We start from the raw sequence: 17,683 nt of genomic DNA on the forward strand, positions 1-17,683 counted from the left end.
ATTTTCAATATTAGCATTCAGGGTCTTAGTAGATTCAGCAAATAACTTTTTCTTTTTTTCCAGCAGTAAGGTCATAAATCTTGACGATGATTCTATTGATTCCTTACGCCAGAGGGGTAAAAGATGTTCAGATGCCACCATGGGGGAAGGAAGGAATATTAATTCTAAAGGGTACTTTACACGCTGCGATATCGGTACCGATATCGCTAGCGAGCGCACCCGCCCCCGTCTGTTGTGCGACACTGGAAAATTACTGCCCGTGTCGCATAACATCGCTTACACCCGTCACACATACTTACCTGCCTAGCGACGTCGCTGTCACCGGTGAACCGCCTCCTTTCTAAGGGGGCGGTTCATTCGGCGTCATAGCGACATCACTAAGTGGCCGCCTAATAGAAGAGGAAGGGCGGAGATGAGCGGGCCAAACATCCCGCCCATTTCCTTCGTTCCTCATTGTCGGCGAGACATAGGTACGGTGAGTTTCCTTGTTCCTGCGGTGTCACACATAGCGATGTGTGCTGCTGCAGGAACGACAAACAACCTCGCTACTCAACTGTCAACGATTTTTTGGTGTTGGAGCAACCTCTCCAATACCAACGATTTTTACCTCTTTTGCGATCATTTTAGGTCGCTCAGAGGTGTTACATGCTGTGATGTCGCTAACGACACCGGATGTGCGTCACAAACACCGTGACCCCAACGATATATCGTTAGCGATGTTGCAGCGTGTAAAGCACACTTTAGTCCCTTAAGGACAATTTGATGTTTTAAATAATTTTCAAGCCCTTTTATCTTCAACCAGGAGCGTATGTTGTTCTTATCCCTTAGTAAAGAGCCAGTATTCCCTGTTGGTAAATCATTCATAGAAAAAACATGATTTGCATCCTCCAACCACAAAGTTGTGTTAATAGGTCCCGATAAAAAACCTGCAATGCTCCAAGTAAAGGTAAATTGTACACTTTACAAAAATATACATATGGGAAATATATTCTAAAAAATTTACAAAATTTCCGAGTATAAAATTAAAATGTAAATAGAGTCTGCAAACTATTCTAGTAAAACCTGTGCTCCAAAAATCAAATGGCATTTCTTCCCACTGTAGTGTCACTTGTGGGGTATTCCCATATTTAGGAGATATTGTGTAAAGCGGGCTTTACACGCTGTGACATCGCTAATGCGGAGTCGTTGGGGTCACGGATTTTGTGACGCACATCCGGCCGCATTAGCATGCCGTTGCGTGTGACACCGATAAGCGATTTTGCATCGTTGCAAAACCGTGCAAAATCGCTAATCGGCAACACGGGGGTCCATTCTCAATTATCGTTACTGCAGCAGTAACGAGGTTGTTCCTCGTTCCTGCGGCAGCACACATCGCTGCGTGTGAGACCGCAGGAACGAGGAAGCTCCCCTTACCTGCCTCCCGGCCGCTATGAGGAAGGAAGGAGGTGGGCGGGATGTTACGTCCCGCTCATCTCCGCCCCTCCGCTGCTATTGGGCGGCGGTTCAGTGACGTTTCAGTGACGTCGCTGTGACGCCGCACAGACCGCCCCCTTAGAAAGGAGGCGGTTCCCCCGTCACAGCGACGTCGCCGGACAGGTAAGTATGTGTGACGGGTCTGGGCGATGTTGTGCGGCACGGGCAGCGATATGCCCGTGTCGCGCAACAGATGGGGGCGGGTACCCACACTAGCGATATCGGGACCGATATCGCAGCGTGTAAAGTAGCCTTTACACATTACGGGGGCTTTTGTTTTACCTATTCTTCTAGTGAAAATTGGAAATCTGGGGTTAAAACAACATTTTAGTTTTAAAATAGATTTTTTTTTCACTATCCAATATTATAAAATTCTGTGACACACCTGTAGTGTCAATATGCTCACTGTATTTTCTCTTGTCACCCTTGTGAAGATACAAAATTTAGGACTAAAACAACATTTTTGTGGGGAAAAAAAGTTGTTTTTTTTCTGCATGGCTCATTTTTATAAAATTCTATGAAACACTTTAGGAGATCAAGGTGCTGACCACACATAAAAATAAATTCCTTGAGGAGTCTAGTTTCCAAAATGGGGGTTTACATGGTTTAGGCACATCAGGGGCTCTCCAAGTGTGATATGGTGTCCACTATTTTAGTCAATTTTGCATTCCAAAAGCCAAATGGTACTCCTTGCCTTCTGGCCCCTGCTTTGCGCATAAATAGTAGTTCACCATATATTGGGTATCGGTATGCTAAGGAAAAATTGCACAAGAAATTGTTTGCTGCATTTTCTCTGGTTTCCCTTGTAAAAATACAAAATTTGGGGCTAAAGTAAATTTTTTATTATTTTCCTTTGCATTGCTGTAGTTCCTCTGAAGGACTAATAAACTTCTTGGATGTGGAGTTAAGCAGTTTGAGGGGTGAAGTTTGTAGAATGGATCACATAATCCCCTGAAAGTCGCTTCAAATGTGGTTTTGTATCACTGGCCTCCCCAATTGTGCTTGACCTACGCGGCTTTCTAGCGCCGTTGTCCCTGTGCTCTACTCTCTCCTGCATGGCCTTCCTTATGCTGCACGGTCCTCTGCTTACCTGCATGGCCACACACGTGTCGCATGGTCCTCTGCACCCCCGTACGGCCATCCTCGTTTGGCATGGTCCTCAGCTCTCGCCCATCCTGTGGCCATTCACTTGTTTCGTGGTCCTCTGCGTTCTGTTTGTTGCTGTCCATGTGTGGTGCTGTTCCAGAATCACTCTCCCCTGCAGATTTCCACGTGTGTGCCAGTCCCCAGCCAGCTGCTGCCTAGGTCCCAGGTCTTGCGCATGCCACACGTGGTTTCCTGGTCTTCAGCCTAGGTTGTGTGTGCTTCCTGTCCCTTTAAGGGGAAGCATGCACACCTTGCTAAGGTGTCCTCAGCCTATTTCTGTGAGGTTCGAGGTACTTAAATCTCCCTCCCCATGACAATGTATTAGGATTTGATCCTAGCTGTGTGTTGGTCCTGCCTGCCTGCTCTGGACTTCTAATCTCCAGCACCAGTCCTGCATGCAACCAGTTCTGCTCTGCTCTGGACTTCCAAACTCCAGCACCAGTGAAGATATCGGAGTGGCGGTCAGATAGGAGCACTAGGGAGCAGGACGACAGGGAGGATTTTAAAATTACAAACCTTTTATTTAATTTAAAAACCCTCTAATGGCCACTACGTGTTTCAACAGCTGATTGCTGTCTTTATCAGGTGATTAGAGGGTGAAGACGTGAAAGTGACAGCTGAGAAAACATGACGATTGGGTGGTGTGCCTGATCATAATTAGAGCTAAAATTAACCGTTGAACCACTGATCGACATTTCATAGAAAATAACACCATTAAAATGAACAGAATTAGAAAAGCCAAAGAGAACCAAAAGAGAGGCGAGGACGTGCTGATGCGTGTGCATAACCAACGCACACTGATGAGCACGTCGTCGTCTGAATAATTATAATATAAACATTTATTTATTTATTTATTTATTTTGCAACCAGCACCTTATTAGCATAGTATCCTAATAGTACCAAGGAAACCACTGGAAAGAGCTAAAATTGGTTTGATCCCATCAAGGGGGAATGTCAAATTCATGTTTTGCGACATTATCAATAGTAAGATTATGCCCCTCAGGTGCTATCGGCCCCAATTTAAAAATCCAATAGCTCTCTTATTTTTATTAGGCTATTAAAGCGATCAGGATCAGTATCGGCTACCCTATCTATAATGGTGAGTTTCATTAGCTTAGGGTCTTTACCATGAAAAGTGTTATAATGTTTGGACAGGCTATGTAGCTGATAGCCTGTCCAAATATTATGCCTGTGTTTATTGAGTTGAGTGTGCATGGTTTGAAATGTACCGCCCACATATTGGAGGCCGCACGTGCACTCTAAGAGATAAACTACTTACATGGACTGACAGTTCAACCTATCATTGATGGAATAAGTCACACTGGTTGTATGGGAGGTAAAGGATTTTTCACCTTTAACGATGACATCACAGCAGAGGCATTTCGGCATGCCACAGGGATAGCAGCCCAGATTTTCTTTATCCAGATTACAATTACTAGGAATGACTTTATCTTTTTTAGGGACAGTTCTTATTGATATATTACTAGGAGCTAGCATGTTACGTAAAGATTTATTTTTTCTAAAAATAATTGGGGGTTTATCTGGTAAGTTTTTCGAGAGTATAGAATTACCTCTTAAAACAAACCAGAATTTGTTTAGAAATGCCTGGATAATTTTTCTAGGGTGGCAAAACGTAGTCACCATACTCCATTTATTAAAGCTGGATGTCCCCTTTGTGTTTTTATTTTTCCCCCTATTTATCTTGTCAATGCAAAATTCTTGGAATAGGCAGTTGGTTCTCCTGAATGCGTCTTGTAGGAGTTTCAGAGGGTACCCTTTTTGTAAAAAAAAAATGTCATTTTAAAATGGCAGATTCCTAGATAAAATTCAAATCTCTAGTGCAGTTCTTACACACCCTCCAGTATTGACCGTAAGGGACGTTCATGACCCACTTGGGGAGGTGTCCACTGTCAAAGCCCAAATAACTATTGACATCCACTGATTTGAAATAAGTGGAAGTGAACACTCTCCCCACTTCATCAAAACATAACAAATTTCCAAATACTGGAGGGCGCTGGTGGAAAAAGTGGCTGTGAATTTGAGGTCCCAGGGGTTAGCATTGAGGTCACTGACGAATTTGAGGGCCTCCTCCTTGGTGCCTTTCCAGAGGAGGAAGAGATAGTCTATGTACCTTCGGTAAAATGCTATCCCCTCGGAGAAGGTAGACTGCGTGATGAACAAGGACTCGAACGCACCCATAAATAGATTAGCGTAACTGGGTGCGAAACGAGTCCCCATCGCGCAGCCCCTTCTCTGATGGTATATGGTGCCCTCAAATGTAAATACATTATGGGTGAGAATGAAATTGATGGCCCACAATAAGAACTCATACTTGAGAATGGATAAGGAAATGTCATCTTCCAAATATGACAAACTGTTCCTTCCTTACCCTTGATGTTGCTGCCTTGTACACAAACATTCCCCATGAATTAGGCCTTTCTGCAATTCACAAATATTTGGAAGATGTCAGCTACATAGCCTGTCCAAACATTATAACACTTTTCATGTAGAGACCCTAAGCTAATGAAACTCCCCATTATAGGTAGGGTAGCCGATACTGATCCTGATCGTTTTACTAGCTTAATTAAAAAAGAGAGCTATTGGATTTTTAAATTGGGGACGTTAGCACCTGAGGGGCATAATCTTACTATTGATAATGTTGCAAAACATTAATTTGACATTCCCCCTTGTTGGGATCAAACCAATTTTAGCTCTTTCCACTGGTTTCCTTGGTATTATTAGGATACTGTGCTAATAAGCTGCTGGTTGAAAAAAAAATAAATTAAATGTTTATATTATAATTAATCAGATGACGACGTGCTCATCCGTGTGCGTTGGTTATGCGCACGCATCAGCACGTCCTCACCTCTCTCTTGGTTCTATCTTTGGCTTTTCTAATTCTGTTGGTTTTAATTGTGTTGTTTTCCATGAAATGTTGATCAGTGGTTCAATGGTTAATTTTGGTTCTAATTATGATCAGGCACACCACCCAATCGAGAACACCAATAGTTAGAGGACAAAATCCATACCACATAAGATTCATGAATATAAGAATGTATATAAAGATAATACTAAAACATAGTCAAATGTGGGGATATAGGATCAATGAAGACCATTCGGATATAGAATATATTAAACCAAAAAAGAGAGAAAACCGAACAACAAGGTCTTAAATAAGTTATATCTTTATTATCAAAAAATTAAAATTATACATAAAAAACAAACACACACACACGGCTGTTGACTGGAAAAAGGCGTCAAGAAAAACCTGCATAGTATATATGAATAATATCAATCGAAGAGCAAGTGTATGGCAATAGGAATAGTGTGAGGGAATTCAGGGACAATAATGAGTAATAGATTATAATTACTGCCAAAATCTAACAGGCACTGAAATATAGCTAAAATTGGTGCCACATAAATTGTAATAAGCAAATTGCAGCTAATGGCAAATAAATTGAATAAAGATATTATTCCTGAACACCATAAACACTAACCATTACAGGTATGTGAACCTACAATACCAACTTTCTATCTGTTACCAAAAATACACAAAAATAGCCAGGTTCCCCCAGGTCGTCCGATTATTTCTGGTAATAACAATTATCTTGATCATGTGAATAAATTTATTGACGCCAAGCTTCAACCATTGGTTGAATTTCTCCCCTCCCATACTCGAGATACCAGTGACTTTCTAAAGAAAATTGAGGGACTCCACATTGATGACCAATCTCTCTTGGTCACAAAATTTTAATTTTTTGATAATAAATATATAACTTATTTAAGACCTTGTTGTTCGGTTTTCTCTCTTTTTTGGTTTAACACCACCCAATCGTCATGTTTTCTCAGCTATATATGTCACTTCAACGTCTTCCCCCTCTAATCATCTGATAAAGACAGCAATCAGCTGTTGAAACGCGTAGTGGCCATTAGAGGGTTTTTAAATTAAATAAAAGGTTTGTAATTTTAAAATCCTCCCTGTCCCTCCTGCTCCCTAGCGCTCCTATCTGACCGCCACTCCGATATCTTCACATACATCATCCCCTTGAGGGATTAACGGCAGGAGCAGCTCTGGCAGCGGCGAGCCTCCGCAACATTTACCAGGACCCACGGTTGCTGTGATACCGGGTTGCTCTCACTGCACAGGACCTGCGGTGATGTACTTCCGGGTGATCGTGGTCATTTGACCAACCTGGAAGGATTTGCTCCACTATGTTCCCCAGGATTTCGGACAGCTCCAGGCTTCATCGGGACCCCATGTTTCCTTTATTGCAACAACCGGGGTTGTGCATGGGTGCACAACCTTTTGAGGTGAGCAGCCTCCGGGCATTACCATAATCCCCTTCACCACCGGGTGCTACTCAGCGCCTCTCCCTCTCTCTTTTGTAATCTCCAGCACCAGTCCTGCATGCAACCAGTTCTGCTTTGCTCTATCTGTCCTGCCTGTTTCCCTGGACCTGCCTTGTCTGTTGCCTGGTACTGTCCTTTGTCCTGTCTGCCTCAGCTATCTCAGCTACACCTGTGTCCGTACTTGCCTCTGTCCCGATGTTCTGGGCCTGATGTCCCATACCTGAAGATCCGAGCCTGATGACCTGGACCCTGATGACCAGAGTTTCTCCAGAGGTACTGTTCCGGCTGCACCTGTGTCTGATATTCTGTGCCAGATGTCCCTTGCTTGGTGACCTGAGCCTTATGACCCATGCTGGAAGTTCCTTACCTGCCTATGCCGATCCAGCCATTCCCCATTCAGACTGTGCCTCTTGTTCTGTCCTGTTTGTTTTTGTGCTACTTGTCCTGCTGTCACCCTGCTCCACTCAGCTTCCACAGTCCTGGTTATTTCCCTGAGTGTGGCATCTGGTGTTCTGCCTCACGACGAATGCGTAGTTAAGCCCATCCTACTAAGGGTAAGCCCTGGTTCCCACTATGGTGCAGTGGGTCCACTCCTGCTCACGGACTTCACCAGCAGTGACCATTACAGATTTGGTCCCTGAAAAATTGGTTTTGCAAATTTTGTTTGAAAAATGAGAAATTGATGATAAGCTTATCCCTTCTAACTTCCTAACAAAAAAGTTTATAAAATATTTCTGATGTAAAGTAGACATGTAGTAAATGCTATTTATTAACTATTTTGTGTAATATAACCCTCTGATTTAAAGGCATAAAAAAATTAAAGTTTGAAAATTGCTAAAAAAAAAATTCACAAATTTCTGAATTTTTACAAATAAAATATCGTCCTAAAATTATCACTAACATGAAGTCAAATCTGTCACAAAAAGAGTCCTAGAATCACTGGAATCCATTGAAACGTTCCAGAATTATTACCTTATAAAGTGACACTGGTTAGAATTGAAAAAACATTATCCTGGTCATGAAGGAGTAAACAGGCTAGGGGTGAAGGGGTTAAAGGCATGTTGTCTCCAAGATCCTTATATTTGTGTGGAGATTTTCAACACTTAAAAGGGTTGTCCGACATAACAAAAATGTTTGAGTTTAAGCTTATCTGTGCTGTATTGTCATATAAAACACCCCTACATTGTTATTTTTTGTTTTCTAACTTTTGTTCCTCTTGAATTATCCCTTTATTCTCTGCAGCTCCTTGTTTACATTCAGCTCCAACAAACTGACCACTTCCTGTGCAAAACCTCAGTCAGAACTGGCACCGCCCGACCTCAGTGTCCAGCCCCTCCCCAGTGTCCAGCCTCGCCCCCTGCCCGCCCCCTGCACACACAGTCCCTGTCAGTATATTCTGCCCCAGCACCTGACCTGTTATCACTACAGCATTGCAAATAACAGCCCCACATCGGGGGCTCTGCACCACCCACCACATCAGGCTCTGCACCGCATACACACATCAGGCTCTGCACCGCATACACACATCAGGCTCTGCACCGCATACACACATCAGGCTCTGCACCGCATACACACATCAGGCTCTGCACCGCATACAAACATCAGGCTCTGCACCGCATACACACATCAGGCTCTGCACCGCATACACACATCAGGCTCTGCACCACATACACACAGGCTCTGCACCGCACACATCAGGTTCTGCACCGCATACACACATCGGGCTCTGCACCGCATACACACATTGGGCTCTGCACCGACCCCCCCCATAGGCAACACATGTAGGGAGTACATACTCACCCGTCCTCGGTCACCGCCGCTCCTGCACGTTCGCGCTCTGTCTGTGCTCTGGACATATCAGCACAGTAGGGACGTCACCGCTGTGCTGAAGAGAGCACAGACAGCCGGGCAGTGATGAGAAGCGCAACGCTCCTTCTCATCAGCGCTTTCAAATGTACCGGCATCTGTGATCTGTGATGCTGGTATATTTGAATGTGTGATCATGAGCAGGGGCCCGATGCTGGCGCTGACACCATGGCAGCCACCGCCAGGCCCCTCCCCCAGGTCACGGGTCCTACAGCAGTGCAGGGGGAGGTTGTGGGGAGAGTACGGGTGTGGGGGAATTTGTGGTAGGTGCAGGGAAGGGGGCGGGGCTCATTGCACTGTAGCCGCCCAGCAGGGTGGCAACATGCAGTGGCAGATTTGCATGTCAACATGGTCCTGACCATGTTGACATGAAATGACCGGAAGCAGCAAAATCGCGGCAGGAACGGTCACATGACCCCTCTGAGTCGGGGGGAGAGGGGCTGACAGCAGGGCAGGTAAGTGCTCACTATCTACTAACCTGCCCCAATGTAGCCCAATAGAGTAATGATGAAAAAAACTCAAAATAAGCCGGATAACCCCTTTAATATTTATCTGCTCCTGAGTTTCCCAAGAAATGAGTTATCACTAATGTGAATGCTACCCATGCAGCCTTTTTCTTGCCCTGCAATAAACAGAGAAATTCCTCATCTTGATGAAACTTAAGGGCGCTTTACACGCTACAATATATTTTACGATGTGTCGGTGGGGTCACATCCTAAGTGACGCACATCCTATATCAATCACAAGAAAAGCGCTTGACCAAAAGGCACTCACTCCAGAATTAGATCATAATACAATTTTTATTTGTGTATGAAAAAGTTTAAAAACACACATACAAAATACAAGACAGTGCAGACATATTAAAAAACACCAAGGACAATAATAATGAGACCCAATCCAGAATAAGTCCTCTCAAAGATAAATATTGTACCAGAATCACCATAGATAGTTCAAAATGTATAACAATACAGATAATGAATCAGAGATATAACCATCTTATAAATAGGTATACATTGAGACAGACATTCTATCTTTCAAGCAGCATTGTGACCAAATAGTCAGAACAGCAACTGCAATGCCTCATAGGCAGAAAATCCCTATCATGGTGATTCCCTATCTGAAAATAGAGGTGCAGAACCTGCCCCAATGCGTGTCGCTATGTTAGCTTCATCAGGGGCAGTGGGTGTCACAGAAAATAATCACACAGACAAACATTTATACACGTGCCAATAAACTATTAAAACCATATTGGCTACCAGTGTGGTGCATGATCCCTCATGGCATTGCAATCAGGAAATGCTCGATGAAACAGGAAGTCATTTCTAACAGCTCATGCAGCACCTGCGTTAGTTTACGCAAAGTACTTACTTAGGATGTTTAGTGAATACCAAAAAATAGTGCAACTTACGCAAACAGCATTTAAGCTGTGAATTTCCAAAAACAGTCTTGGAGCAGCATTGAACAGAGAAAAAAAAAAAAAAAAACAACGCTTCCGCAACATACATGTTAGGAAGGTTCTGCAAATAGAACAATACAGTGCAACCTACATTAGAGAATATTAGAATACAGGAGGAGAAGCAGCATAGTCACAATAGACTAAGCTATATTAGATATATAGGATTTCCTAAGGCGCTTATATTAACAGCATAAAGCACATATTCTAGGGTTTTTTTCCAGACAGAGGTATAGCACATCCCATATTTATAGAAAATATAGCCATGAATGTTGATGGACCACACTTTTGCACAGCACATGCACTAATTTGCACAAAATACATATTTAGAGGTTCATCAAAAAGGACTGAATCAAGATCCTATATGGAGGACGTTATTGTCCATGCTCTATATACACAATCAAGGATGTATGATATAAAGTTTACGCTAATTTATGCAGAGTATAGATCTATTAATGAGGAACTCCCTTTAATACATATATGGTTTGAATCCCATAAGCCACAATAGACAGGGTCCCATATATAAATCAAAGCCCACAAATATTTCCAAAAGGTACTCAATCAGAATATAAAGTATAGAACCCGAATGGATCATAAAGTGGGATCCTTACTTCATCAGAAGAAGGTTCCATAGTTCAAGGATAGGAGACTTGTCACCACAACATATGATTGGCACATCAGATCATACCCTACCTATAAGTAAATATAATTTCCTCCAGATATATAAACAGATTATGTAAAGATACATGAAGTATTTACGGCGCAGATCACCCTAACTGTCATTATCCATGAATATAAATGAGTATCTACATACCACACGCATTCGTGCGGATTTATCCATGATGCAAGTTTCCATGCAGCCCTAAATGTTTATCTGGGTCCAAGAATGGATTATAATTGATTGAATTCCGAACTATAAATCAACTAACATCCAAAAGGATAGTAATCCATCCAAATATAGTAATCCATCCAAATATAGGAGACAAGTGCAATAGCAATATTTGAAGTGATGTATCTGACGAGCCACATATGCTGGTACCAATATCCCCTCCATACAATGTCTGCCAAAAAAAAAAAAACACGAGTAGAGAGAACATATATTTTTCAAAGCAATAACGAGCAGAGCATAGGGATAATACACCACAGTAAACAATTCACAGAAAATGAAAAAGAGGCTTATTCAAAGGAGGTCCCATAATATTCAATAAGTGTAGATCGTGCTTTAGAAGTCCCGAGCAGTGGTCCAGATCATCAATCCATGAAAAGGATGGATTGGAGAAATATGGGATCTTCAGTCTTTAGAAGTCCCAAGCAGTGGTCCAGATCATTAATTCATGAAGAAGATGGATTAATGGGGTCATCAATCATGGAGATGGCAGTTAGCGGGGGAGAGTCATATCCATTATAGTAGATTCGAAAAAAATAGATGGAAATTAAAGATATTAGAATAAAGACACAACCACACATCAACCTAAGAATCCCGAGAATAGAAGCTCTTCATTCATGCCCATTGGCGATGTTGATTCCAAGAGGCATATCCAACGGGACTCAAGTTGCAGGAGACGTTTCTGTTGGTCACCCCCTCTAATATTCGTCACATATCCACAGGACTGCAAGTTATTGGATTGGAGAAATTGTTGACGAATATTAGAGGGGGTGACCATCAGAAACGTCTCCTGCAACTTGAGTCCCGTTGGATATGCCTCTTGGAATCAACATCGCCAATGGGCATAAATGAAGAGCTTCTATTCTCGGGATTCTTAGGTTGATGTGTGGTTGTGTCTTTATTCTAATATCTTTAATTTCCATCTATTTTTTAGAATCTACTATAATGGATATGACTCTCCCCCGCTAACTGCCATCTCCATGATTGATGACCCCATTAATCCATCTTCTTCATGAATTAATGATCTGGACCACTGCTTGGGACTTCTAAAGACTGAAGATCCCATATTTCTCCAATCCATCCTGTTCATGAATTGATGATCTTGACCACTGCTCGGGACTTCTAAAGCACGATCTACACTTATTGAATATTATGGGACCTCCTTTGAATAAGCCTCTTTTTCATTTTCTGTGAATTGTTTACTATGGTGCTGTGGTGTATTATCCCTATGCTCTGCTCTTTATTGCTTTGAAAAATATATGTTCTCTCTACTCGTGTTTTTTTTTTTTTGGCAGACATTGTATGGAGGGGATATTGGTACCAGCATATGTGGCTCGTCAGATACATCACTTCAAATATTGCTATTGCACTTGTCTCCTATATTTGGATGGATTACTATATTTGGATGGATTACTATCCTTTTGGATGTTAGTTGATTTATAGTTCGGAATTCAATCAATTATAATCCATTCTTGGACCCAGATAAACATTTAGGGCTGCATGGAAACTTTCATCATGGATAAATCCGCACGAATGTGTGTGGTATGTAGATACTCTTTTATATTCATGGATAATGACAGTTAGGGTGATCTGCGCCGTAAATACTTCATATATCTTAACATAATCTGTTTATATATCTGGAGGAAATTATATTTCCTTACAGGTAGGGTATGATCTGATGTGCCAATCATATGTTGTGGTGACAAGTCTCCTATCCTTGAACTATGAAACCTTCTTCTGATGAAGTAAGGATCCCACTTTATGATCCATTCGGGTTCTATACTTTATATTCTGATTGAGTACCTTTTGGAAATATTGTGGGCTTTGATTTATATATGGGACCCTGTCTATTGTGGCTTATGGGATTCAAACCATATATGTATTAAAGGGAGTTCCTCATTAATACATCTATACTCTGCATAAATTAGCGTAAACTTTATATCATACATCCTTGATTGTGTATATAGAGCATGGACAATAACGTCCCCCATATAGGATCTTGAATCGGTCCTTTTTGATGAACCTCTAAATATGTATTTTGTGCAAATTAGTGCATGTGCTGTGCAAAAGTGTGGTTCATAAACATTCATGGCTATATTTTCTATAAATATGGGATGTGCTATACCTCTGTCTGGAAAAAAACCCTAGAATATGTGCTTTATGCTGTTAATATAAGCGCCTTAGGAAATCCTATATATCTAATATAGCTTAGTCTATTGTGACTATGCTGCTTCTCCTCCTGTATTCTAATATTCTCTAATGTAGGTTGCACTGTATTGTTCTATTTGCAAAACCTTCCTAACATGTATTTTGCGCAAGCGTTGTTTTTTTTTTTTTCTCTGTTCAATGCTGCTCCAAGACTGTTTTTGGAAATTCACAGCTTAAACGCTATTTGCGTAAGTTGCACTATTTTTTGGTATTCACTAAACATCCTAAGTAAGTACTTTGCGTAAACTAACGCAGGTGCTGCATGAGCTGTTAGAAATGACTTCCTGTTTCATCGAGCATTTCCTGATTGCAATGCCATGAGGGATCATGCACCACACTGGTAGCCAATATGGTTTTAATAGTTTATTGGCACGTGTATAAATGTTTGTCTGTGTGATTATTTTCTGTGACACCCACTGCCCCTGATGAAGCTAACATAGCGACACGCGTTGGGCCAGGTTCTCCACCTCTATTTTCAGATAGGGAATCACCATGATAGGGATTTTCTGCCTATGAGGCATTGCAGTTGCTGTTCTGACTATTTGGTCACAATGCTGCTTGAAAGATAGAATGTCTGTCTCAATGTATACCTATTTATAAGATGGTTATATCTCTGATTCATTATCTGTATTGTTATACATTTTGAACTATCTATGGTGATTCTGGTACAATATTTATCTTTGAGAGGACTTATTCTGGATTGGGTCTCATTATTATTGTCCTTGGTGTTTTTTAATATGTCTGCACTGTCTTGTATTTTGTATGTGTGTTTTTAAACTTTTTCATACACAAATAAAAATCGTATTATAATCTAATTCTGGAGTGAGTGCCTTTTGGTCAAGCGCTTTTCTTGTGATTGATATAGGATGTGCGTCACTTAGGACGTGACCCCACCGACACATCGTAAAATATATTGTAGCGTGTAAAGCGCCCTTAAGTTTCATCAAGATGAGGAATTTCTCTGTTTATTGCAGGGCAAGAAAAAGGCTGCATGGGTAGCATTCACATTAGTGATAACTCATTTCTTGGGAAACTCAGGAGCAGATAAATATTAAAGGGGTTATCCGGCTTATTTTGAGTTTTTTTCATTATTACCCTGTTGGGCTACATTGTGGCAGGTTAGTAGATAGTGAGCACTTACCTGCCCTGCTGTCAGCCCCTCTCCCCCGACTCAGAGGGGTCATGTGACCGCTCCTGCCGCGATTTTGCTGTTTCCGGTCATTTCATGTCAACATGGTCAGGACCATGTTGACATGCAAATCTGCCACTGCATGTTGCCGCCCTGCTGGGTGGCTACAGTGCAATGAGCCCCGCCCCCCTTCTCTGCACCTACCACACATTCCCCCACACCCGTACTCTCCCCACAACCTCCCCCTGCACTGCTGTAGGACCCGTGACCTGGGGGAGGGGCCTGGCGGTGGCTGCCATGGTGTCAGCGCCAGCACCGGGCCCCACAGATCACAGATGCACAGATGCGGGAACATTTGAAAGCACTGATGAGAAGGAGTGTTGCTCTTCTCATCACTGCCCAGCTGTCTGTGCTCTCTTCAGCACAGCGGTGACGTCCCTACTGTGCTGATATGTCCAGAGCACAGACAGCGCGCGAACGTGCAGGAGCGGCGGGGACCGAGGACGGGTGAGTATGTACTCCCTACATGTGTTGCCTATGGGGGGGTCGGTGCAGAGCCCGATGTGTGTATGCGGTGCAGAGCCCGATGTGCGTATGCGGTGCAGAGCCCGATGTGTGTATGCGGTGCAGAGCCTGATGTGTGTATGCGGTGCAGAACCTAATGTGTGTATGCGGTGCAGAGCCTGATGTGTATATGCGGTGCAGAGCCTGATGTGGTGGGTGGTGCAGAGCCCCCGATGTGGGGCTGTTATTTGCAATGCTGTAGTGATAACAGGTCAGGTGCTGGGGCAGAATATACTGACAGGGACTGTGTGTGCAGGGGGCGAGGCTGGACACTGGGGAGGGGCTGGACACTGAGGTCGGGCGGTGCCAGTTCTGACTGAGGTTTTGCACAGGAAGTGGTCAGTTTGCTGGAGCTGAATGTAAACAAGGAGCTGCAGAGAATAAAGGGATAATTCAAGAGGAACAAAAGTTAGAAAACAAAAAATAACAATGTAGGGGTGTTTTATATGACAATACAGCACAGATAAGCTTAAACTCAAACATTTTTGTTATGTCGGACAACCCTTTTAAGTGTTGAAAATCTCCACACAAATATAAGGATCTTGGAGACAACATGCCTTTAACCCCTTCACCCCTAGCCTGTTTACTCCTTCATGACCAGGATAATGTTTTTCAATTCTAACCAGTGTCACTTTATAAGGTAATAATTCTGGAACGTTTCAATGGATTCCAGTGATTCTAGGACTCTTTTTGTGACAGATTTGACTTCATGTTAGTGATAATTTTAGGACGATATTTTATTTGTAAAAATTCAGAAATTTTGCAAAATATGAATTTTTTTTTTAGCAGTTTTCAAACTTTAATTTTTTTATGCCTGTTCTGACTATTGGGTCACAATGCTGCTTGAAAGATAGAATGTCTGTCTCAATGTATACCTATTTATAAGATGGTTATATCTCTGATTCATTATCTGTATTGTTATACATTTTGAACTATCTATGGTGATTCTGGCACAATATTTATCTTTGAGAGGACTTATTCTGGATTTGGTCTCATTATTATTGTCCTTGGTGTTTTTTAATATGTCTGCACTGTCTTGTATTTTGTATGTGTGTTTTTAAACTTTTTGATACACAAATAATAATCGTATTATAATTTAATTCTGGATTGAGTGCCTTTTGGTCAAGCGCTTTTCTTGTGATTGATATAGTTGGTTTTGCTTGACAGGTGCACCCCCCTCCCCCTCCCTATTACTGATGAATTTACCGTATAAACTATGGCTGTGTACTTCTAATTGTTTTTTCTTGTAAGTGACGCACATCCGACATCGTAAGTTACATTGTAGGATGTAACGGCTACGTGCAATTGCGATTTAACGGTAAAACGTTCATCGCATGCACGTCGTTCATTTCCTAAAAATTGAACGTCAGGTTGTTCATCGTACCCGGGGTAGCACACATCGCAGTGTGTGACACCCCGGGAACGATGAACAGATCTTACCTACGTCCTGCAGATCCCGCCGGCAATGCGGAAGGAAAGAGGAGGGCGGGATGTTTACGTTCCGCTCATCTTTGCCCCTCCGCTTCTATTGGCCGGCTGCCGCGTGACATTGATTTGACGTCAAATGTTCCTCCCACTCCAGGAAGTGGATGATCGCCGCCCACATCGAGGTCATATGGACGGGTAAGTACGTGTGATGGGGGGTTATTCGTTTGTGCGACACGTTCCACAAATTGAACGTGCCGCACATAAAATGGGGGCGGGTACGATCGCATACGATATTGTATGCTTAATTGCAAGGTGTAAAGTAGGCTTTACAAACCTGAGTTCTGAGAGGGACTCCTTCCTTTGTATTTGCTTCACTCAATCTTGGAAATTAATCAATGAGATACTTGAATGCTTTTGCATTTTTTTCAATTGCCTTTCCAAAATTCTTCATCAGGCCCAGCTTTATATGCAATGATGGTAACCAAATCATATGTATAACAAGTCCTGGATGCAGGGCATTTTAGCTCTCTAAAGTGAATGTTGGAGAGGTTAGTCTCTTATTGTAGTGATATTCTCTTGCACGACTATCTCACTCACACAGAAAGCAGCAGTACTTTGTGTATCCACCCTGGCGTCCAAGTAAAAGAGCAACCACTACAAATGTTGGTCATAATCAGGCACCTCAACAGCTGTTTCATGTTGTCATTGGTTTCTTTCATGTGGACTGCATAACCGACTAGATTTGAAGGTAGCGCAATTGAAGGTAGACGACTTTTAGACATTTTTGAACGAATCGATGAAGAGCCCCCATTTCTCTGGATTATGACATCTTCAGAGCTTCCATTAAACACAAGATTGCTTTCTGTAAAGAAATATTGGACAAGATCTTTATCACAGTTGCGGAACAAAGAAACCTAAACATTATCCGCAAGGAGATTCCACTGCTGTACCCTGGCACCTAAGAGCTGAGTTTTATTCTTGGGCAGATCTAAATCTCTATATTTCATTATGAAGTGGGTAAAATTTCAAAAGGATTATTCAGCCATTTTGACATGAATTTTTAAAGAAGGTACACAAATCTCATCAGGATATGCAGTCTGTATTAAATTGTTTAAAATCTTCTTTACAGCTCCATAGTACAGTGTGTTAAAACAGCTATTTTTTTGTATAAACAAGAATT

The 17,683-nt window shown here is 42.2% G+C and overlaps 1 protein-coding gene across 6 annotated transcripts in view; it reads left to right on the forward strand.

Moving 5' to 3' along the window:
• Positions 1 to 17,683, forward strand: part of LYST (lysosomal trafficking regulator) — a 1,763,279-nt gene that overhangs the window by 929,977 nt on the left and 815,619 nt on the right. The window lies entirely within an intron of this gene.

This window comes from Anomaloglossus baeobatrachus, chromosome 3, assembly GCF_048569485.1.
Source record: "Anomaloglossus baeobatrachus isolate aAnoBae1 chromosome 3, aAnoBae1.hap1, whole genome shotgun sequence".
Classification (NCBI taxonomy): Eukaryota; Metazoa; Chordata; class Amphibia; order Anura; family Aromobatidae; genus Anomaloglossus; species Anomaloglossus baeobatrachus.